At 37.4% G+C, this 24028-nt stretch overlaps 1 protein-coding gene across 1 annotated transcript in view; it reads left to right on the forward strand.

Annotated features, from left to right (window-relative positions):
- Positions 1 to 397: 397 nt before the first annotated feature.
- FOXP2 (forkhead box P2) overlaps positions 398 to 24028 on the forward strand; it is a 565342-nt gene continuing 541711 nt past the window's right edge. Inside the window, exon 1 of the mRNA XM_047845413.1 lies at positions 398 to 486. The gene's annotated coding sequence lies outside the window, so the exon portion shown is untranslated. The remainder of the gene's footprint in view (positions 487 to 24028) is intronic.

Consider the following 24028-nt stretch of genomic DNA (forward strand, 5'->3'; position numbering starts at 1 on the left):
CCTCCGAAGCATCCCTTCCCCCACCCCGCCCCTTGGAGGAGAGGCGGCTCCGCGCGCAGTGTGTGTACAGTTTGCATTGCCAACAACACGCGCGCGCTCCCGGGTGCGCGCGCCCGCCAGCGCACACTCACACACATAGACACACATACAGACACACACACAGATCCGGGTGGGGGGAGCGGCAGCGCGAGACAGCGCGAGCCTCCGAGAAAGCGCGAGACACGCCGGCGCGTGCAGCTCCGCGGCGGCCGCTGCGCCCCGGCTCGAGCCCCGCGCCACCCGCAGCCCGCCCGCGAGCGCCCGTCCCGGTTATTTATGCGGCTGCCGCGTCTGCTGGCTGCGGCTTCCTCCGGCCCCCCCCAGGGCGCGCCCCCCACTCGTGGCAGCAGCTGCCGGGACTCGCTCGTGGGTGTGTTGTTTGGGGGCTTCTGCCTCGGCGCCGCGGGTGCCACCTCCCGGGACGCTGCCCAGGCGTCCCAGGTCGCGGTAAGTTTCTTCGCCCTCACTCTGGCGCGCTGCACCTCCGCACCCCACCCCGTCCCAGCCACCTCCACGCCGGGCTGGGCTGCGACTTTACTCTGCTGCGCGCTCCTCCCGCGGCGGCGGCGGCGGCGGCGGCGGCGGCGGCGGCGGCAAAGTTTAGCCCCAGCCGCTGCGCTTGGTGCGGCGGGGCGGGTGTGACATGTGTCAAATTTCGGCTCCGCGTCGGGGTCGCCTTCCGGACCTAACATCACCACTTGTTGTTCCTTTTCATTTTGCATTGTGATGGGGGAAGGGAGAATCGACAGAGGGGAGATTGCCTTTGGCTCACGTTTAATTTTTAGTTTTGAATATGCAAAATTTTGCCTCGTCCAGAGAGACCGCGGCTGGAGGAAAATGTGTGTCGAAACACCAGATGTGTGTTTGTTTACTCTTTTATTTTTATTGTTTGTTGTCTCTTCCTTCCCCTCCCTTCCCCCTTCCCCCTGGGAGGAGAAACAACAGTAAAAACATCTGGCGGTTGGAAGCACACTATTGATCCAACTGCTGACCTTTATTTACTCAATTGGGCAAGTGCATGCTGCTCGTCCATCTCTAAGTTAGGCGCTTCAGCGTTCATTTAAGAAGTACTTTTCTGGGAACTAGAGGCGGAGAGGGGACACAACTATTTCTCCTGTAAAAAAAACTCCTGGCCCCTAGTGATGCTTCGGGATAATGGTGCATCTTGACTGCTGCCCCCATCACGCTCTTTCCCCTGTCCACAGCACGACCCGCTTCACCCGGGATCTGTCCTAGTCTTACTTTTACTCTGCTTTGGAAAGGTCTCCTCACTCTGGGCGTAGGTTTAGGGTGAACTCGCGCCTCCCGGTTCTTTAGGGAGGGAATGTGGGAGGGGCGCGGGCACCTTGCGGAGAAAGGGAGGGCTTCTCGCTTGGCTTTTACCTGTAAGTCGGTGGAGGCCCCTGGCGAGCGGAGGGCAGTCGGTAGCTGGGGGTTGGCTTTAACCCGGGCAGAGCTCGTGTCCCGACGGCCCTTCGCGCTCGCCGCGGCTCACGTGCGGCGGCGGCTGCACGGCAGGACCCACTGGGTGGCCGGGCGCGCCGCCCGCGTGCCTCCCGCGCGCGTCTCCCCGCCTTGCAGGCCAGGACGCGCCCCGACACCCCGACCTCTGGGCGAGCGTCGTTGTGGACCCTCGCTTGTTGAGGGCGTTTGGGCCTGTCTAGAGCAGGGAGGAGAAGTTGCCCTACTATCCTCAGACTCTGAGATCTCTTAGGTAAGTCTCTCAGGGCACCTGGCGCGTGGGGTGACACCGATTAGGAGGGACCAGAGGGTAAAGACACGTGCGAGCCTGGGGCTTTTGAGAGCGCAACCGGTGCAAGTTTTGCATAGGGACGACTCCAGGGAGGCCGAACTGGACACTGGCTCCTCAGACTCCGGAATCCCCAAGGAACGAGACCCCATCTGTGTATTTGTTTATTCGGCTTTTTAACCAACAGATTTAAACCACTTAATGGACAGCTGCTATCTGTAATGCTTATCCCCCCTCCCCCATTTTCTCTCACCACATGTTGCAGTCCAGTCAGTTTCTTGGTCTTGAGGATTATTCCTCGAGTACTGTTTGCTCCCAGGTGGGCTGGCATTCCGGACGTGGCCTGGGTGAGTGCTGAGGACTGGCCGGAGGGAAAAAGGGTGTGAGAGACCTGTGGGAGTGTGTAAGATGTGTACATATATAGTCATCATGGATTCAGAAGTGCTTAAAGAGCTACCTCCGCAACATGCCCAGAGTCTATTTGGAAGAATAATTAAGTAGTAGCAGGTAAGCCGAGGGGAGAAAGTGACGCCCTGGTGTCAAGTAGCTGAAGTGGGACGTTTTCCAACTGGAAGTATTTGGAGAGATTAACTTTTAGAAAACAAAAGTTTGCCTGGAAGGCACCTCTTTGCATGCTCTCCTAACTCAAATAGTTTGGTTAGGCAGCCGCGGAGACAGGAGGGGTGTGTTTAATAGCAAGTCTATGTCACAGGTCAACACTGAAGCCAAGATGAGCTTTTAGATACTCTCCTCTTCAATCTTGCATCGTGCGGTACCTTGGGAAATGTTTTATGTTGTCAAGGGGCCTGTTTATCTTTTCTGCCACTATGAGTTATGGATAAGTATATTCTCGGTGTACTGGAATTTTAAAATGTAGTGTTTGTTTAATACTGTTAATTAATTTACAGTTTGGATTTATTTGTGTGTACCATTAATAAAGTGGGTATAAAGTTATGTATATGATGATCATAAGGTCCTAAGATTTCATTTTAGTTTAGAAGCTTTTTAAAAGTCATTTTTTCTTTCCTTCTTTCCTTCCCCTCTCCCATCCTCCCAGTTTTGTTACTTAAGGAGACCCAGGTTCAGTCCTTGTTCAATTCAGTACTTCCTTAAGAACCCCACTATTTCATTGTTACCCAAAACTGAGTGGAATAAGTGTTTAATTGTGATTGAGTTACTAACTCTTAAAGAGGAGACTGGAAACCTGATGATACATCACTGTAGGTAAGTGAGGGAGGACACTCCATTTTAAAAGATCTTCCAAAAGTTCACGTTTCAGTACAAGAATGCAAGAATTTTTAAGAGTATTTTCTTTATAATTCAATTTAAGGAGCGCAGTACATGCTTTCTTTTTATATACAGATAACTAAAATGTTACAATTGCACTACAGTGGATATAGAATAATCAAAAGAAATTATATACGAATAACAATTATGAACTATTCTTAACTGTTTTTCAAAATTCCTCAACTTGCATTTTGAGATTTAGAGTGATGGGCATTTTAGAATTGAATATGGTTTTCATAGAGTTCATACTCTGGAGTGGAAAGAGACCTTTAATCACATTATGACATGACTAGATTTATTAATGGTTGTATCTAAGTAAACTGTCATTGAAGTTTTATTTATTTGCACTGGTGATAGTACAGTGGTTTTGCTTTTACAAATAAAATAAAATAAATCCTTGTAATATTCTAGAAACCTAAATAGGGGGAAATTGTTGTATGTGGCACACTGTAAAAATAGGAAAAAAGGTGAACATTAAGTTTACAGATAACTTGTAATGAGAAGTTCTATTCCTTTTGTACAAGCAAAAATTTAAAAACACAAACCAATTCTCTTTGTAGAGCTATTAGAATTATACTTTATGAAAGTATATTTAAATATGTGAAAATATCTTCATGGTTTGACTGAGACTCATAGGGCATATAACAGTATAATGAACATAGCCAGACAAATTTACCAGATATTTTTATTTCAAAAGAAAATGTGAGGGATACAGAACTCAATTACATAAAGGGCATATTATTTGTGATATTTTTAAGGATTTATAGCTGGCTGTGCCTCATCACCCTTGCCTATTTCTGTGTTGATAGTCTCATGTTAGATCAGCTATTAGTTGTAATACTGATAGAAAACTGAATGATGGAAATGGTCACGTATTTTCTACCTCTCTAAATTAAATCAGAAAGAAGCCATTGACTTGTAAGAGAATGTCACTGAGAAGTTCTCTTGACATCATTGTTGCTAGACAAAATTGCAAACCACCACTGAATTCAGAAATAATAACAATTTCATTGCAATTACTGAATACTAATTCTTGGCACACTCACACTGGTTTTTTTTTTTCCCCCCTTTAACTTTGTGGTAGATGGGAGTACTCTTAGTGATAAATGAATGGATCCAAAATGTTCTAACCAGTGCCCAGATTCACACTGCCCTTTAAATAAAGAAAGCCTGTTTCTTAAATTAGGCCCAGTGAGAGCTTAAGGTTTACATAGACTTTTCAAAGTAAGCTTACTTATGTACCCCCTAATTCGTGGAGTTCTAACAAACTTGATCAGACCCAACCCAAAATGATAACTGCTTATTTTCTTAAGGGTCTGAAAAAGCAATACAGGTGCTTACAATTTGCCTTAAACATACTCCAGTATTTATGATCCACAGATAATCTAGTGCCTAATTCAAATGTTATATGCCATAGTTTAGTTCTATTTTTTCTTTAGATGACATAAATATTTTCCTAGATCCAACTGTGTATTTCTTAATATACTTGGTTTCCAGTCCTATAACTTCCATAGTCTGTATAAAGTACTTTAAGTTCTTAGGTCTTTTTTTTCCCCCATGTGGCTTGAGTCATTTTCATTGATTTTTTTATGGAGTTGTTCCAGAAATTTAGCATCTTCATTTGTTTTTCAGAACTTCCAGGTGGACCCCATTACTGTGTTTTTCAGCGCCCTAACTAGGTATAGTTTGGGGAGTTGTCTAAAAGTACCATTACTTTTTTTTTTAAGCCCCACATTGTTTATGTGAAAATTCATTACTATTGAATTACATAAATACTCATATGGTAGAATATTTTTTTCCTGTAGAATATTCTTTCCTTGTAGGTATTCTTACGTATTAAAATAAATGGGCATTTACTTCCACTTGCTGATTTACTTTTGTCTTGTCATTACCTCTGATGTATTTTTGTATATATTCTTTTGCTCTGCTCAGTGTATTTATCCATCCCCCTCCCCCAAATTTCTAGACAAAACAAAAAAGGGAATAACGTTGGTGAAATATAAAGAAATATTGTGACTAATTAAGAGGTTAGTGTTAGAACATTGAGATACTGGAGAGAGGTCCTTAAAGAAGATTTAGATTCATAATGTTCCAACACTATTCATATTAAAATGAAAAATAAACCTATATATGTGGTGACTTATTTTCAGTATTTACTAAAACTGTTTTTTCTCTAAATAGATGCTTCAGCAGTTTGCCGTTTTCTCAAATGCGGCATTGTTAAGAATTGGCCTAATTCTTAGGAGAATAATGTTAACTTTGTAATTGGAGTGACTAGGAATTTGTGTTTATCTATACAGGTTTTTGCCAGGCAGCTAAATTAAGAGTATCATGGCTCAAAAATGAGCTGTAATGGTATCACCCCTGTTTCACTTTGAACCCTAATACTTTTTCATTTTGTAATTATTAACTTTGCTTACTCCTTACTGTATTTCTTCACCTGTCAACTTGCTTTCTATGAACAACTGAAATTCTAAATTACACTTGCTTATATAATTTTATCTAAAATTTTATTTAAAATGCATTTTCTCTGTGAATTATCTATGAAGGGCCAGGATCTAAGCCTTTTAAATTCCTTGATATTTGAAATATGTGTTCTTGGACCTATACTCTACCAATATAAGTCTGTTTCCCATTCAGTTGTATACCTCCCTCTTCCTTCAATCCCCCAAGGACTTCTAGAATATACCTTCCCATTATATTGATAAATATGTCTTCATTCCTGTCTCTGTGGCAAATTATTTTTATTAGCAAAGGCAAATAAAATTTAAATGTTGTAAAAGTATATGGCTGTGAAGCAAATGAATCCCCAGGGGTTTAAAAGCTCTCAGCAGTTTTAGTTTATTAATGTTGCTTAATTTCTCTTGATTTCTATCTTGGAAGGCTTAAAATATACTATGTGGAGGATAATGTTGATTTAAAATTTATTTAAGTTTTTAGTGTTTCTTTTTAAAGATCTATCTAACATAAGCCTAAAAGATTTATGCCATGAGAATGTTACACTTTTTTTTTTAAAGGAAGTTAAGGAAATTTACTTTGAGTTCCTCAAATAAAGCATACTACTAGAAATAGTGTAAAGTTTTTCTGGTATTCATTTCTTTCTTAACTTTTATAATGGCATTTTCTGTCAAAGTTTTTTGTATTATTTTAGTTTTGTATCATTTTGGTAGACATACACAGCTACAGCCATCATTTTACAACTTTATCTCAATTTAAGAAAAAGACAAACTTTCTTAAAGTGAATTTTAGGGGGTAAGAAAAAAATCAGCGGTAGACATATTTCAGAGAAAGCATTTATAAAATTTCTCACTGGCAGATAGCGAGGAGAAACTTATAGTACACTAATCCAAATAGCTTAACATCTTAGCATATGTAGACTGTCATAAAATCATCTCATTTAAAAAAAAAAAAAGATCCCCAACATCTTTAAGGACTATTCCTCACCATTACTTCACCCAAAGTTATGTTCCAGGATTTAGTTGATCTATATCTGTATGCCTGTAGCTAACTCTTCACTTCCTTTTTGGTCGTTCTCCACCCCCCCCCCCCTTTCTGAGTCTGCCTTTAGTTTAGGTAAGTGCCTCCCCTCATCCCCCAAGCTCGTTTTATACATCTAGTTAGTACCACCACTGGTACCAATCTGATCAGGTAGACCATCATCTCCTACCTGAGTTGCTGGCAGTAGCTATTTATTTATCTCCCTTCTTCTCTCTCTAGGCAACACAGTCCGTTCTCCACACAGCAGAGTGATCTTTTAAAAATATGTGATTATGTCACTCTTTTCTATAAACCGTCCAATAGCTTATGTCCCTGAGAATAAAAGACAAAGACCTTACATAAGTCCATGTTATTTGACCCCTGTTACCTATCTGACATTCTTTCCTCCCTAACATTTTCCTCTTATTCAGTCAACTCTAGACATACTGGCTTCCTTGATATTTCTCAAAACAGGATAAGCTGATTCCCACCACAGATTTTTTTCTGTGTTCTCTGTCTGAAATGCTCTACACTCAGATATCTTCATGGATTTCATGTCTCTGCTCAAACATACCCTTTTTAGAGAAGCCTTCTCTGACTGTCGTATATAAAATAACAAATACTCATTGATCATGCGTTGTCACCTTTACCCAACATTAATTTTCCCCACAGCACCATCATCAGCTGACATTTAAAAAAGGTGTTTATTTATCACGTTTTCCTGATGAGAAAGTGTATTGCAGGGAGCCAAGGATTTTGTGCATTCACCGTTCTAATCCAATGTGTAGAACAGTGCTTGGCACTAGGTAGCAGCTATAAAACTAAATATTGAATGAAAGAATGGATGAGTTGTCAGAGGGCCAAGAAATTACTTCTGTCTATATCATTAACTCACTTTTTGTGTAGCTGCAATTGCTTTTCACCTTCCTTTTTCCTTTTCACTTATTTTATACCATGTCACATTTGGTATACCATGTTCACTACTGTATTGACCAAGACATGGCTCCCCTCTCAGGTGGATACACTTCAAGTTCAATATTTTCTATCTCTATTTTATTCTGATCTGAGAAACAATAGTATACTTAGCTTTTGAAAGGTGTGAATGGATGTTTTTCTTTCTGGGCAACAACAAATGCTCAATAGTTGAGTGCTTCCATGTAATAATACTTAGGACAGTCCAAATGACGTTTCATCATATATTTCATAATCACATCTTAATATGAATAATATAAATAATGTCTATAGATATTTCTAATGGCTACATTATGAACACAACATTGGCATACCAAGTATTTCTGAGATTGTCTGTAGGGAAGAATAGGAGGAAATGGGTTAAGCCAAGGTCTCTTCTGAAAACCTTTGATTTAGATGGCTTTCCTCTCTGTGTTGGCACACACACCATAAGTTTACAACTTCTCTTTTGCCTCATTCTTTCAGCATCTACACTTAAACAGAGCAGATTGAGTACTTATGAGTTTTGGAAGGTCCATCTCTCCAAATTTAAAATCTCACTCTTGACCTTGCCCAAATTGCTTTTGGACATCTGTAACTAAGGTATGAATAAGTGATACAGCTCTCCGTAAAACATCGTACAGATTTACAGATTCTTTTGCTTTTTAAGTTTTTATTTAAATTCCACTTAGTTAACATACAGTATAGTACTAGTTTCAGGTGTACTGTATCACTATAGCCAATACTTCCATTCAGCCCCCAATGCTCCTCACAAGTATACTCCATAATCCCCATTGATTTTTTTCTTCCAAACCTAATGCTCTGTAGATCTCCTTCCCACATATTATGTCCATATTTGGAATATGCAGTAACTCGTTCAGGAATTTTATTTGAAATACCTTGAGAATAGAGAAACGCATTTATCATCTTTTCTATTGATGTTAAAGGAGGAGGTCCTCTTTGCCTCTTCTCATTTTTCTTTTTCTCTCTTCCTTCCTCCAGACTGAATTATGAAACCTTTCAACATCATTCTGATATTTTATTATACCATCAGTGAATATGTAGCCCTCGGAAAACTGTGAAGCAAGGCAAAGTGGGCTTTTGTTACATAATTACTCCAGTTTCCCCTTTAAAAAAAATTACTAACTTCTCCTCCTCTTCTCCTGCTCCTTACACACCCACTGCCCTCCATGCTGCCATTCGGCTACTCCAAGTTCCAATCCTTTCCTTGTCTTGAGAAGGAAATTTTGTATTAAAGTCCTTCTTTAGTAATAATGCATTTTAGAATGCGAATGAAGATAGATCCTTCTGGAAAGTATAATTATTACCACAGCTAGTAAAATAGCTGCTTGGTTTACTACGCAGAGTTCCATGGTAAGTGCCAGGAGACCTGCATTCTGGAACTTGGTCTGTCTGTAACTGTTGTGTGATGGTGGGTGGGTTAGTTCCTCCAAAATGAAAAGGAGCATGAATTAGTTTTTAGGTTACTTTCAACTCAAATCTTTTTTGAAATATGTGGAATCGAATATGAAGCTATGAATCAAACTTGAAGCTTCAGAATTGAAGCTATGAATTTGTCCTTACTAACATAAACACACACATAAGAATGAATGGAAGAAAACGACCACTTCCTAAAATAAAAACAATTAAAACTAATTAAAACTAACAACAATTACCACACGTAACTTTGCTTATGAAGCTCAGGGGGGCTCAGTTAAAATTTAAGAGTAATTTTTTCTACTATTGTAGCGCATTGGGCATTTTCACACCGCTTCCCCCCATCTCCGTCAGGAATGGAGCCTCCTCTTGTTTAACCAGAAAGCTCACACTTCAGAGAAGGAAGAGTGCATGTGAGGGTGATCATGCTTGGGTTAAGAAGAATAAATAACCACCTGGCGTTCTCTCCCCTGAGGTGCGTCATTAACTTTCCCCAATATTAATTTCTTCACAATTTTGCCTGGTCCTGTGCTCATTCATATATTTAGCTCGAAGTGTCACCAGTCCAGAAATAAGATGTGGAGTTGGATAAGCTGTTTGATAAACTTTGTCTTTTAAAATTAGAGCTCCCCTTTTTGATGGACTTCACACACACAGACATACATTTTTAGAACCCACATAAAATGTCGGGCTGCCACATGGTCCAGCCTATGCATTGTGCGGCATTAAAGGAAACACAACTCCCAGCTGTAGGAATACTACATGTCTTTGCTGTAGTTTGGCTTAAAGGGAGTGACACGGTTTTATACAGTGTGCCACATAGGAAGTTTTGCCCCAAATCTCTTGAGGCGTCTTTCTTCTTCTCCTGGGCACTGCTAAAAAGTTTTTAGAGCCTCATCTAGATCATCCCTCTATTGCTTTGCTGCCCCATCCCCCAGTTGTGCAGCACATACATCATATCAACTATACACACCCCGTGGAGTGTGCCATCCAATGCAAAGTGTGGTCCCTTTCTTTATTCTGGCTGCTTTTCTTGTGGCGATCAAGGTTTGTCTTTATGCAGACGAACAAGGAGAACAGCAACAAAGCATTCTTCTCTGAATGTAAAGGATTATAAATTGTGGTAGGTTTTAGCTGTGATGTAAGCTTGCAGACGTTCCCATTTCAATTTTACCTTGTCATATGTTACTGAGAATGCATATTCCTGTAACTAAAAATATAATCCATTGGACAGCTTGACTTTGTGTTGTCCCATATACCACAATTTTAAATCTATAATTTTGATCAATTTGTAATATTTCTTTCTTTCTGGAAAAGTATCCTTTTAAGTGAAGTTCTAATTCTTTGCTGTTTTGTAATTTTTAAGAATGTCAAACTATCCCACGCCCTACATGTCTGTTGCTCCTACCGTTCCACAAACAGAAGAAAGGCAATGTCATTTGTTATGTCTATTGGTATTTGATTTTACAAATCTATTCTCTTTGGTATCCTTCTGATTGTATCGTGAAAATATGTTGTTTCCACTAGGCTGCAACAGTGCCAGATTCTAAAATATGACTAAGTACATGCTTACTCATATTACTATATTAAAAGGAACATTGTTGTTACAAGTTTTGTTTTTATTTTGAGAGACAACTTGTTTTTCTCACTATATAAGATCAAATTTTAAGTGCAGATGTACAATGAAAGAGAATATATGGTAACAAGCTATGAATACATAACTAACAAAAATATTTAATGTTTATTTTCTTATTTCTAGGATTATGTTTCTTATGAGAGTATGTTTAAGGGATGGAATGTGGATGAATAATTTTATTTTTACATGTGAACTCTTCATTGGAAGTAAAAATGTATTTGATTGTTTTTAAAAACCTATTTGGCTATACATTTGACATTTCACTCTAAAAATAAAGTATTGGTGGGACACCTGCATGGCTCAGTTGGCTGAATGTCCAACTCTTGATTTCGGCTCAGGTCACGATCTCATTGTTGGTGGGTTTGAGCCCCGCATTGGGTTCTGTGCTGATAGTGCAGAGCCTGCTCGGGATTCTCTCTCTCCGTCTCTCTCTCTGCCCTTCCCCCACTTGTGTGCTCGCTCTCTCTTTCTTTCTCAAATTAATAAAATAAAATTTAAAAAAATAATAAGATATTGGTTATCATACTGTAGAAATGATTCTGGTAATTTTTTTCTCCTTTTATTGTGTCTTATTAATGACACACTATTTTAATTATTTATCTTTATAGAATTATTTTAAGCTCTTTAGTTTCTTTCCATTTTTAATTAAAGATAATTTACGTATGGCAAAATTAACCCCTTTTTAGTGTAAAGTTCTGTATATTTTAACAAAATCATGTTACAAAATTTTTCCATATGGTTTTTAGTCAGCCTTTTTTCCTCATCTTCCAGGCCCTGGTAACCATTGATCTGTTTTCTGTCCCTATAGTTTTGTTCTCTCAAGTCTGCTTTTTTTTTTTAAGGCAAATTTTACACTGTATAAATTTATGGTGTCTAGTGTGTAACTTTGATGTGTTTATATATCATAACATGATTGCCATTGTAGTGACATTTATCACATTACATAACTGTAGTGCCACATTGTTGTCTATATCCCATATACATTAGATCTCTATGACTTGTTTATAAGCAAGTTGCAAGTTTGTACCCTTAAGTGACATTAATCTTAATCCCTAACACCCCATCCCAGAGTAACCACCATTTTAGTTGGTGTTTTATAAGTGTGGCTTTTTCAGATTGTATGTAAGAATCAGTACTTGTCTTTGACTTATCTCACTTAGCATAATGTGTTCAGGGTCCACCCATGCTGTCACAAGTGGCAAGATACCCTCCTCTCCTATGGCTGAATAATATTCCATTGTATACATATACCACATTCAAGTCTATCTTATAAATAGAATCATACAGTGTGTAGCCTTTGAGTTAGGCTTCTTTCACTTTAATTGTATGCATAATGCATATATGCACATATAATACCTTGGTCTTGCATATAGTGATGCAAATGAATAATGCATATGAGATTCATTTATATTGTTGTGGTGTATCATGTTTGCCTTTGCAATAATGCAGTTGCTTGTTCCTGTCATAATTTTTTCTGAGTTTAGAATTCTCTCATTTTTCATTCAAATATATTTTTATTTATTTTTTTAATTACATTTTTATATAGCCTCAGATTTTATTTTGCCTTATAAGTTGGCATGGCTTATAAGTAAGAGACTTTACTGGGAGGTCATTTCTAAAAATTAATTTTGGGGTCTTCACCATAGTTCTCTTCCCTCATTCCTGCTCCCACCCCCAGTCTCTCTTGCTTTCAAACTTGCTTTCCTTGTTTCCACAGGAGTTCACTGGTCATGTCTTTTCACTCCTTGTCATCCATTTGATTGGAAGATCTAAGATCCATTCAGGTAGCTAGTACTTAAAGAAGAAAGAAGTTTGTCATCAGTTGTTTCATAATGTTTTGTCATTTATTCATTCACTTGTTTATTCCCCAGTTACTGATCATCCACCAATTTATGCAAATGGCAAAAGAAGTAAGAAGAATCTAAGAATCCTAGAAATAAAAAGATCCTTTCAGATCATGAAATTCATTTTCCATTCTCCCTTCCAAGTCAGATGGGAGATGGGGCTAGGGTTTACTTTCCAGGAGCCTCTGTCAAATTGCCAGTGGCCTGTAGTGTATGGAAAGGGAACAATCAAAGAGGTAAATCAGAGAGGCAGGTTGGGTGCTAAGAACAAATTGTCAGTTTGAAGGGGCTAGCTGGGCTGAAATGGAACAGAAACTAGGGAGTGAAAGACAGGAGTGAAAATAGACAAGAAGCCTGGAGTAACTTCCTGTGCAATGGCTTTTTTTCAGACAAGAAGTGAGCAGTGAAAAGACTTCTGAATGTGAAGGAGGTAGTCACCAAGGCCATAAACTTGGCAAGTGGCTTTCAAAAACTTCCACGAATGAAAAGTTTGTTATCTTTACATCCAAGGTTTGAAAAACTTTAATTGTTAAAAAGTTCTTCCTTACGTTGAATTGGGATCAGTTAGCCATTGTTTCCAGCTCTACCCTTTGGATTTACACAGAGTATTTCACGTTGATAACTTTGTAGATGTCTGAAAGTTTTCATTTCTAATAAATCTTTCCTTTCTTAGGCTAAAGAAGTCAAGTTTCTTCTGTTATACCTTATATAATATTTGGATGTATTTCATTCCTCACAGTTCTGATAACTCTTCTCTGAGTATGCTTCTGTTTGCCAAAGTTTTCCTTTAAAATGTACCTAGAGCTAAATACCAAACCAAGAGTGTTGCCTGACCAACATAGAACACATTGAAAATTTGTCTCCATTTTTTTTCTTCAATCTAATAGTGATTCATTTTTTTTTAGTCATGTTACATTTTTACTAAATTTTTAATTAATTTTAGATAAGTTGCATGAATATACAATTTGAAAAGTTTATTTTAAAAATAGGATATATATGTCTTTTAAATTCTTTGTTTCTTTGTTTCTTTCTTTGTTTCTTTGTTTCTTTGTTTGTTTCTTTCTTTCTTTCTTTCTTTCTTTTGGAGAGAGGAAGAGCACAAGTAGGGGAGAAGGGTGGGGGGGGGGTGGAGAGAGAGAGAGAGAGAGAGAGAGAATCTTAAGCAGGCTGCACATGGAGCCTGATGCAGGGCTCGATTCTATGACCCTAGAATCATGACCTGAGTGGAAATCAAGAGTTGGACGCTCAATGGACTGAGCCACCCAGGCACCCTTTAAATTATTCTTTTATAGTTCAGTTACTCAACATGTCAGGATCTAAAAAAAAATTCCTGCTCCTATTATCTTTGTTAGCAGTTGTGTCATCCATAATCTTGATTAATACATTTTATAGCTCTATTCAATTATTTATAAAAATATTGAGCAGAACAGGGTTAAGAATGGAACCTTTACTAAAGTTAGTGAACGTGGAGTCTTTCACTTATCATTGATCCTTTGGATGTGATTATTTACCCACCTATATACATTTGAAATTAATCATAATAATGGCTAGCATTCTTTGAGCAGTTAGTTTCAATAAGCATTCTCTAATCAGTTTGTATGCATTAATTCATTTAATCTTCATGATACCTCTATAAGGAGGTACTGTTATTTTCCCATTTTACAAATGGCAAAGCTGAGTTGTGGAGGATATGAAATTTTATTCTATTTGCAGGTTAACAAATTAGCCAGCCAGTGCTTTATAGATGCTTGTGGAAGACACACAACTTTGGGGTCAGAGACAGAGCTTTATTACCTCTGGTACAGTCAGCAGTGTGAGTTTTTTGTTTTTTTGTTTTGGTTCCTTGTCCCCCTGCCCCACTCCGTCCCACAGGAGTTCTGTAGAGTGGCTCAGATTCATGCTGCACACTTGGTGAGTTGTATCACCCATGAGGAATGCCAAGTTTAGGAACCCAGATCTTTTATAATGGGCTGTAAGTAAACTTTTCTTTTGTTCCATAGGGAGATACTATTTCTGTCTTCAAAGGCTATTTGCTATACAAACATTTGTGGAAAGACAGTCCAGAACAAAAACTGCCAGTGCCTTTGCTCACAAAACATGCAGACACTTCAGAGACCCATGAAATTTGCCTCTTATCCCAGATATTAAGAAATTTCCCCAAAGTTACACAAATAGTAAGTGGACTTACCCCAAGTTGGCCATGAGAGACTTTTCTCTATATTTTTCTTGGTCCAGCTATTATACAGCTAATGCATTTCTTTGATTCACTCATATAGTAGCATGTCAGAAAAGGAAACAAGGTTTGGCATGGCTTATTTTTAACAAATCCATGGCAGGTTTTTTTTTAAAAAAAAATTTAAGTGCTCACAAACCATCTGTTTAGTAACCTGTTCTAGTTTTGTTGGGGAATAATGTCAAGATCACTGATCTTCATTTTCTAGAATCCTTTTACCTTAAAAAAATAAAACAGTATTTGCCCCTCTTAGGTGCTATGTCCTCTCTCCTGTTATTTGTAACTTTTTTAAGGTTATCAGCTATCATTCTGTTATAACATTTACTTTTTAATACCCTGAGATTGTAATCCGTTGGTCATGTATACATGAACTTATTTACAGTGACTCATTGTTCTCTTATTAATTCCTGAGCTTTGATTCTTTATTAATCATATTTGATTTTACATTTTAGGTTTCAACACATTCCTTTTTGGTGGAGAATGTAAAAACCACCTAAGAGTCATCTCAGTTATCTGATAGTATACCACGGTCATCAGACAGTAGGCTCATGTCTTCTTTAACATTTTTTCCAGTATCTAAATAAGATCTTGAAGTGTTCTTAGATTTTTTGAGGGTTTGGAGGGGGTTGCTTCAGCCCATTTCAAGTATTTATTAAAGCTTTGAGTCATGTTTCTGGACCGTTCCTTGCTATGGTAATATTACTTATGAGGTCAAATAATGCCTGTGTAACTCTGATTTTTTAGCTATTTTCTAATTTTTTTTCCTCTTTTTAGTGCCTTCTCAGGCTGACTGTAGGGCCATAAGTGCACTTTCAGTAATTCATAATTTCAGTAGATATTTATCCCAAGCCATTTCTTATTTGCCAAGCTGTCATGTATATGAGGAGCTGGCAAATTTTTTCTGTAAAGGACTAGAGAGTAAATATAAGCTCAGTGGGCCATAGGTCTCTGCCGCAGTCGTTCAACTCTGCCATTGTAGTATACAATGAACAATATGAACAATATTGAACAATATTGTTATGAACAATAACTAAATGTGGCTGTGTGACAGTAAGGTTTGTTTATATACACTAAAGTTTGCATTTTCATGTTTCATATTTCATATCATTTTCATATTTCACAAAATATTCTTTTGATTTTTATTCAACCATTTGAAACTGTAAAAACCATTCTTACCTAACAGACTATCCAAAATCAGGCTCTGAGTCACATTTAGCCTATCGACTATATTTTGCTACACACACACACACACACACACACACACAGTTATTCATATAAATATAGACTTATCGTTTTTACTTCCGTTACAAAAATCCATGCCACATTTATTCACTGGCTTGGAATTATGACCTTAAAATTGACATGGACTTCTAAGAGTTCTGTGACAAGATCTTTCATGATAGTTCTTCCCTTTTCATTGCTATTAAGGTCAAAGTAGTAATTTTCCTCATTGCTTTTTAAGCCTTCAGAGAGAAGAAATTATTTGTATGTCAGTAATTTATTAGGTGCTCAATATTTTCATTATTAGTATCACAGTATAAATCTAGATAATAAAGTACAGTGACCAGCCGAGTCATCAAAGGGTCTAGGTAGTGAACCAAGAATGTCTTTCACATTTTTCGGAGGTCAGGGCAAAACAAAGATGTCAGGAAGGTTCCGAGACAGGTAGAAGAGTCATGAATCATGAAGAATCACACTAGTAGAGGCCAACTTAATTTGAGACAAAGCTTTGGCACAATCAGAACCTTTTCTATACACTGGTAAGTGAGGATATGGGCAGACCAAACGCGAGGATACAGTTAGATGTAGAGTGATGTAGATTAGATTACAGATTAGTTGTAGAGTGAAGTCTTTGGCTGGAGTGGCAAATTTGAAAACTGGTCACATCAGTGCCCTCCATCAGTCAGATGACTGTTTAACTAGGTTTGCTCCTGTGTCTTTGCGTAAAGAGGATTTCCTACTATGTTTACTTATGGTGACCCTGTAGCTAGGTTTTTCTGCTTATGTGTTCTGGCATTTCTTTATTTGTATTTTTTAAGTTAACTAAAGCTAATCTTGCAGAGTCTGTCTTGGGGAGTGCTTCTGTTCTTATTTTTGGTGTAAACTTTGTAGATTACGTAGTTTCAGCTGGAGGAGATGAGAAGATGGATGAAAAGACTAAGAATGAGGAATAGTTCTTTTCCTTGATGTTCTTTCTTCCTTGCTATGGGCAAGTCCACAAATCTCAGTAGCTAGTAGACTGCCAGAATCTTTTTTTTTCCTTCAGAATACACATCTCTCTTTTTGACAGGAGGCCTGATTTGAGGTAACATTTGTTGCTTTATCATATGAAAGAGTTGTGTATTGAACGACATCATTTCTTTATTTTTTTTCTTGGAATTTTAATCCTTTTTTGTTTCCACTGTTCACTGTTTTGAATAAGCAGTTTGTGATTTTTGTTGCCCACCTAACTCAAAATACCCTTTCCTCCTAACATTTCCCTGTGACCTCATCTTGAATTCTCCTTGTTTTCTGTAACCTAAAGGTACTTATGTGAACTCTTTTCTTACCATTTTAAGGCATAGAGAACATTCCTCTGTCTCATGATACTGTATTTCCTTGTGAAATATTTTAGTTCAGAATTATATGAATGTTATATTTCTGAGTATTAAAAAATTTTGGTTTGCTGGCCTAGGTGGTTGCCATCATCTTGAATGAGAGCCCTTTTGAAAAGAATGTACTGCTTTACCAAAGTCATCATCAGAATCACTTTCAGAAGAGAGAGGTTTCAAATAAAGCAAGAAAAATACAGGCAAATCTCTTTTAGAGTTAAGACAACAATAAGTGAAATATTTATGAGCCAGGGCTTGGCTGTAAGAGAAAATACAGACAAGCCTGTGGTTTCATTACATTACTTACAGGATTTGTGTGACCTAAAAAAAAAAAAACGGAAAGTGCAAAAAGACCTAATGCAGCCAGGTATGGGGGCTGCTGGGATATGCATCGCTAATGAACTATTCTGGTCTTCCTCAGAGAGTGAGGTGTTCTTTTGATGTTTTTTGAAAATGTTAATTGCGAATGATGAAATACAACTGGAGGAAAAAAATACTGTTCGATGACATAGCTGATATAAATTTAAGACAACTTTAGTTAAAAAACTATTAATATGTATATCTGTAGCCTTTATTTCTGTAAATAAAGAGCTATATTTATTTGTGGCTTTTAATCCCATTTTCAACAAAACGTTTAGTCATTTTGACTAGTTCTTAATTTAAATTTCAGTAAATGGTGGTAAAAGTTAAAGTAAGTTTAGAGTGTTTCTGAATGTGGCAGTTGAATGCTCCTCTGGAAAGTACCTAGGTAAAGTAGGACACACCAAGCTAAGTACATTATTAGTTGAGGAAATTGTCTTTACTGCTAGAAGTTAGAAACATTTATTCAAATAGAGATCTAATATGTTTGCACGTGGTAAGTTTATAAAATGTTTTAGATGAAGCTGTTGCGGATGTATAAATGTATAAGTAAGTGAAACATTCGTTTGAGATAATTTTGCTGGTTATAAGAATTATTTGGGGAAAGCTGTTAAAATGCTTATTTGCAGGTCTGACATGAATTACTCTGACTCAGTAGTCTGGAGAGGGGTTGGGGTTAGGAGTCTGCATTTTTAGAAAATATCATACATGATTTAAATAAGGTGGTATGAAGACCATGCTTTTGGAAACAGTGGAGTGAAATATTATATGGCATTTCTAAAGCATTTTGGGGGGGAATATAGGGAATCGAAATGAAACCCAAACTCTACTGGTCATCAGAAATAAAATTGTGACTTAGAATATAAAATATATAACTATTCCTATGAGAGTACATTAATAATCTCTAAAGATCTAATGAAGAATTTTACTTCTGGTATTTTTCTTGATCCAGTGAGCATTTTGAATTTCTATTACTCATCTGAAAACAAAACTACAATGTCACATCCGGAAAACAAATTGTAGGAAGGAGAGAATACTATTAACTTCCTCTAAAGACAGAGACAAAGAAGTTCGGGAGGGGGGGATGGGGGGGGGAAGAGAGAGAGTAAGAGAGAGAGAGAAAAATATAGGTAGAAGTAGTTGTGTTGGGTACGCATTTAAAGCCTGGGATGTGGGTCAAGTTGTGTGTAAGTTGCTTCCGTGACATTTCAGTTGCAGTAAGGTTTGCTTTTGCTTCATTGAGCTCAACTTATGCATTATCAAAGTGGTTGGCTTAAAATTACAGAAAATAAAATGAAGATTATCTAAAGAATTTCAGTAAGTCTTTTTCAGTCAAATGTATTTGAAGCGTAGTAAGCCATCCACAGTTTGTCAGTTGGCTATTTGGAATTGGGAGTAATAATTCTCACAGAAAGAGAATATTCTAAACATTGATTAATTTACAATGGGAAAATTGATAGGAAATTATGTTCTAATACTGTCTTGAATACAGAGAATTGATTTAGCTTATTTATTTTAAATGCTTGTGGTTTGTACAGCCTAGTTCAAGAAACTCTTCCCAGCCAGCTCTGGGATGTTTTTTTGTTTTGCAAATTCTCCACCTCCTCAAAGAAGGTCTTAATCACCTGGTTTCTTTCTGAACCTGGTTCCTCCAGCCTCCCTCAGGAAATGGGTCTTCTCATACAGTTGACAGAGAGAAAGAATTTGTAATTTGAGGTACAGCTTTGGGTTTGGGGGTGAGCTAGACACCCCAAAGTTCTAATTGTATAGGATGGCTGATGAAGAAGGTAGAAAAGGAAATAAAGGAGGAAGGAAATGGAAAAAGGACTATCTTACCTTTGGGCTAGCAGTAAGCGTGCTGCCTGTATAGTCATGGGGTCACAGTTTTGTAGCGGGGGAAAGTGATTTGGTCACAGACCTTATCTTCAGCAGACAGCTAGCTGGAGTGCTTGGGCAGTGCAGGGATCAAGAGCCAGAACCAGTTGGTTAATAATCCTCACTCTAAGAGCACAAACTCTCTTAACCAGCCAGAACAAAGCCAAACAAAAAGGCCTGGGAAACAAAAGTGAGTCTGCTAATCTTTTTATTGCTGAATTCAGATACTTACCCAAAGTTCTGTAATGACCTGACGATGGACACGTGAATAGCAGTACTAGCATTTCATATTTGTGAAACATTTTATAGCTAATAAGGCTCTTATATTATCTAATTGGATCATTAAACTAATTCTGTAAGATAATTAAGGCAGATATTATATTACAAGATCTCTGCAGATGAGGAAATACTAGCAATTATTATTTACCCAAGGTTATATAGCTACTATATAGTGAAGCCAATAGTGAGTCATCTCCCTCTCCCTAGACTACTGCTCTTTCCTCTGTGTATACCACATTTCTTCTCATGGATTGGATATCTGAATCTTCAGAATGCCTCTTAGATGTTAACTGCCTGGAGGGCAAAGGCAATGTCTTCTATTCCTTTTGTAGTTCTTTGTAGCATGAGTGCACACAGTGGAGGCCCAGCAGGAATATTTGTCAACTAAGATGTGGGTTTGACATCATGGCAAGAGGAGGGCTTGGCATTAGACAGACGGAGAGCAAATCCTAGGCTCAGCCCCATGCTGGCTGTGTGATCTTGGGCAAATTATCTGATCTCTGAACCTAAATTTTTCATTGTAAAATATGGATGAAAATTCTATTACTTGTATGAACTAAAAATATTTTTAAAGATCCCCACACAGCAGCTGCCAGATAGTAGATGCCTTCCCTTCAGTGTTTAGCACTGATCTTATTTATGACTGCCTTTTTTTCCTAGCTCCTCCTTCCACTTTTTTTTTTCCTTGAAAGAATATTTTGTTTGTCAGCTATACTTTGTATGTTTTTCATCTTAAACAGTGCTAGGGTGCCTGGGTGGCTCAGTCGATTAAGCATTCAACTGACTATTGATCTCAGCTCAGGTCATGATCTCATGGCTCATGAGTTCAAGCCCTGGGTCGTTGTCAGCGTGGAGCCTGCTTGGGATTCTCTCTCTCTCTCTCTCTCTCTCTCTCTCTCTCTCTCTCTCTCTGCCCCTCCCCTGCTCATGTTCTCTCTCTCTCAAAATAAATATACTTAAAAAAAACGGTGCCAAGGTTTAGGATTGGGGCAACACTTTCTGCTAAAAGAGCATCCCTCATATCTGCCCCTGTGAATTTTGAGGAACTGGAAGAAAGGAAAGTATGCAATTTACCAGAAGCAAATATATTATGTTCCTCATTTTCTTGCCCCCTTTGGTCAGGCAGTTAAGTTCAAAACAGCTGATGTAGGAATATTCTTGAGAGGAAAATCTGACTTTGTGGATGTGCTCAGAAGTCAGATATTATCTCTGCCTGAATCAGTATATCCTTGGAAGCTTGAAACCTGAAACTTACAAATTAATTTTGAATTTTGTTTGTGGTATTTGCAAGTGAGGTTACAATGGTTTATTCATGAAGTTCTCTGAAGCTATTAGATGTGGCAAAAGTAGATGTCCATTGTATTTTAAGATTGTCTCAGTTTTATATTATTTTTTATATTTATCAAAGCCTTAGACCTTATTGAGTGGCTTTTAAACATGTCTTTAGATTAATAAATTCATCACTCCATTGAAGTCTCATTTTCTGGAGGAATATGTTTTGTAAGCAATATTATACAATAAATTTAAAAGATTCCTCCTTTCCAGGTATAATGTTGACTCCCTGTTAGTATTTTTCTTGTATTCCATTGATGGATTTGGATAAAGCTATTTCCATATAATTAAATCTGGTATGTTAGGTAATTTCTTTTGCAGGGTTGCTGCTCTCCTGTTCTGGGGAGCTTATCCTGGGCCTGGGAATTTTTTCTAAACTTGGCCTGGTTTTAAAGTTTGGAAGCTAATTTTCCTGGTTCTGAAATGGAGTAATTTTCTATTTTTGTGATAAGTCTAGTTAATTACCACTTTTTATTGCAATGGAATCTTCTCCTTTGCATCTAGTGGTCCAGATCATTGTATTCTATGATGTGAGCTCTTCACAGCATGCTGCTGTGGCCCTCTAATACACAAGCCTCTATATTCTGTCAGCTGTCATTTTACATGCACACACTGAGGAAATTAGTTGGAAAATATTGGACTTTATGGGTTTCAGGCAGTAAGGAAGCACTAGGAAGAGTGTTTGGAAGATACTTCATACTCATATGTCTTCTGTCTCCTTCAGTGCTAGGAAAATATGTTGGATAATTTAGTCAAAGAAGCACAATCCCTTTTCCCATTTGTCTGGAAATAATTATTTAGAGGCGATATGTGCTCAGTGGAAGAAAGGTTTGGCAAGTAGTACATATTCTTTAGCTCGTTGATGTTGGGAGCATGTGTTAGTGATCCTCTAATAAAAAGCACATGCTCAAAAAGTGGTTACTGTGTGTGTGTAGTAACTATTCTTAAACAATATTGTGTCATGGGAGGGGCTTCATTTCGAGTTGGAATAATGGATCAATTTAAAACCAAACAACATAGTTTGGAATGGTGTTTTTTAATATCTAATCCAGCCCTAAAATATCTATTCATAAAATATGGAAGGTTGGGAATCCATTGTACATTCTTAGATGTCATTGTCAGTAAAATTCTAAAGTAGATAAATGGTGAAATTAGTGTTAATTAATTTAAATGTGGATTTAGCAAATAGAGAAAGATAAAAATAAAACTGCTTAGACACAGCCACATCACCTGATAAAAATGTCAACATGTTTTGCCACTTCTTTAAAGTTTTTTTCCACATACTTACCATGTTTACTTACTGGACCAAAAAAAAAAAAAAAGTGTGAACCCGGTTGAATGTTCAATAAAAGTTCAGAATTATAATGTTTATTTTTGCGACCTCATCTCTTTTTTGTTACCTTTAGGGTTGGTCTCCTTAGACTTAATTGACTTGACTTTATAAAGTATTACTTAACTACAATTTAGACAAGAATTTTTTTTTCAGGACCAAGACCAGTGTCTGGCACAAAGTGTGGTGAAGTTCTGAATGCAGGTAAACTTGTCTGTTCTTCTCTGCTTGGAGTCTGCTCTCCTCTAAAAGCAGCCATTTATGACTTTAGTGCTTCAGTTTTTTTGCTTTGGTTAATACTTTTATTGGCAAGATAATATGATTTCTTTCAAGTTTTGAGAACTAGTTTTTGTATTCAGCGTAACATTCTTCTTCCAGCTATTAGACCTGATTATTCTTTTGGTTTATATCTTAGAATTAAGGTGTATAGGATTGTATCGAAATGCAGATTATTCAAGTGTATTTTTAAACGTAAGAATTAGAGGGGTGCCTGGGTGGCTCAGTCGGTTAAGCGTCCGACCTCAGCTCAGGTCATGATCTCACAGTTCATGGGTTCAAGACCTGCATCTAGGCTCTGTGCTGACAGCTCAGAGCCTGGAACCTGCTTCGAATTCTGTGTCTCCTCTCTTTCTCTGCCCCTCCCTGACTTGCATTCTGTCTCTCTGTCTCTCTCTCTCTCTCTCTCTCTCTCTCTCTCTCTCAAAAACAAACATTTAAAAAAATTAAAAAAAAAGAATTAGAATGTATATTTAAGGTAGTCTCTATACACAGGATTTTATTAATACTATTAATTTAGCAACATTAATCATCATAATATTCTTTAATTTCCTAGTTTTACATCATAAATTTATCTATTAATGTTATATTTTAAAATTGTTTTGTTGAAAAGTTACAATTTATCAGCAGACCTGTGTTATTTAGAAATTAATTTCTATATATCTAAATACCTATATTAGTTTAAAGATGTTTTATTTCATTGCTACATATAATCTTGTTAAAACTAGGTTATGTGCAGTGATGAACTGTATCTAGTAATATTTGTCTGCCCTGTTTTTGGGGAAAACAAATAGACCTGCACATTTAACATATGAAGCACTCACAAGATTATAATTTAATAAAACAATAAACAAGAGAATACCAAAACTTTAGAGATTTTACTTGATTTTTTTGAGGAAATAAGCACTTTGTTTTCCTCATCCTAATTGAAAACTGTGACCCAGTGGTTTAAACCTCAAACAGGTGCCAAAACTTTTGTTGTCCTTCAATTTTGTTTACTCAGTAAAATCGAGACATTCCAAAAAACATAGTGAATATGTTGCTGTGTGATATTTGTTGACTTGATTAATCTATTTTAAAATAAGCTCATTATTTCCTAGTATAGTTTAAATTATATCTATGTCATTGATAAAAGTGGGGACAGTTTCTTTAATCAGTTATATTTTTTTATTCTAGTATCATATATTCTGTACATAGATGTCATTAAGGTCATACATTCTATCTCATTGTCATATTTGTAATAGTATAAATCAAAATAACAATATAAGTTTTTTTAGAGCATGATTGCAATCATAAATGAGAATGCATTATGTCAAAATGCAAAGAATAAG

The sequence above is a fragment of the Prionailurus viverrinus genome, chromosome A2 (assembly GCF_022837055.1).
Source record: "Prionailurus viverrinus isolate Anna chromosome A2, UM_Priviv_1.0, whole genome shotgun sequence".
Lineage (NCBI taxonomy): Eukaryota > Metazoa > Chordata > Mammalia > Carnivora > Felidae > Prionailurus > Prionailurus viverrinus.